This window comes from Pteronotus mesoamericanus, unplaced genomic scaffold, assembly GCF_021234165.1.
Source record: "Pteronotus mesoamericanus isolate MK-2021 breed Mesoamerican mustached bat unplaced genomic scaffold, CSHL_Meso_final contig_601, whole genome shotgun sequence".
NCBI classification, from domain to species: Eukaryota; Metazoa; Chordata; class Mammalia; order Chiroptera; family Mormoopidae; genus Pteronotus; species Pteronotus mesoamericanus.
Window position 1 is genome coordinate 154,230 of NW_026555215.1, and position 1,580 is coordinate 155,809.

Here is a 1,580-nt window from a genome sequence, read left to right on the forward strand (position 1 = left end):
GAGGTAAGCCTCTGAATTTCCTATGACCCTTAATGAGTAGCACAAATTAAGGATTTCTTGAATGGCATGCAGTCTTTATCTTTCTCTGTAGCAGAGGTTGCAAGTTTCATATTTACAGGGCGCAGGCAATTAATGTAAAAGAGCGAATACTGTGGCATTCTTTTCCCAAAGACGGAAAGTTTTGATTCACAGTATTCTTAAGCTAGAAATGCTATATGGGGTTATAAGTATCTTTAAAACTGAGATATGAAAAGACATTTCTTCTGTCGGTTCTTATAAAGAGGGCATCATGTAACCATAGAGAACAAGATTCTTGATAATACCCATAGAACAAATTTAATAATAAGTGAGTTTATATAGATTTTAAAAAGTTACTTAAAATAGACCAGTGACATACTGCTAAAGGCAGTACATTTAAAACAATTGCTATAGGGAGGATGATGTGATCCAGGTTTATAAACCATCTGGTTTCAGCCAAAATAAAAACTGTAATCTAAATCAAGAAAGATCACAAATGGTTGCTCATTGGCAATGGCTGGTCAGCAGACATTGTTTTTAGCATGTAGAATTTAAACACTGAATTATTGAAAAAACTATCAGGAGTTTTATGTAAAAATTCTTATTTTATTCATTTTATGTTTTGCTTCTCTTGAGCATTAAAAGACCTGGCAAATGGGCCTGCCTTCACATATGGCAGCCAATGGGTAGCTCTCTCTTTAAATGACAAATGTGCTCTTTAGTTTGCCACAGTATTCACTCTTTTACATTAATTGCCTGTGCCCTGTAAATATGAAACTTGCAACCTCTGCTACAGAGAAAGATAAAGACTGCATGCCATTCAAGAAATCCTTAATTTGTGCTACTCCTTAAAATTTTAGATGACTATTGTGTGGCAGAGAATATAAGGTTATAAACTATGACAAAAATTTGGAACACAGATGGTATACCTATAGACATTTTTAGAGTAGAGCCATACTTCAATATCTAACTGCACTTGAGTCAAGGTTGATATCTTTTTATGCATTCGAAAAATTGCACCTGAATGTAATGTGCAATTACCCAGAAGTGGGAAGAAGGAGGCTTAGCATGCAGGGTAAAAGTTCCTCAGAAAATTGTTTTTAATTCCCACTGGCACATAAAAAAATTGTTGTTAAAATTCCAAATGTTTAGCACTGACTGGCATGACTCAGTTTGTTGGGTGTTGTCCGGCAAAAGAAAAAGTTACTGAGTTTGATTCACATTCAGGGCACATGCCTGGGTTGTGGGCCTGGTCCCCAGTTGAGGAGCGTGCAAGAGACAACCATAGATGTTTCTCACAGTGATGTTTCTCTTCCTCTCTTTCTCCCTCCCTTCTTTTCTCTCTAAATAATAAATAAATAAATAAAATCTTAATAAAGAAGTCCAAATGTCTAGATATGATAATTTAGTCTTAAATACATTAAAATTGGCATACCAAAAGAATAATAATTTTGAGTAATGTCATTTACTAATGAACCTTCCAATTAAACAAATTATATCCTAGATAATTGAATATAATGACTTGCTGAATATATTTAAGTGTTTCTTAAATTTTGGAGAAT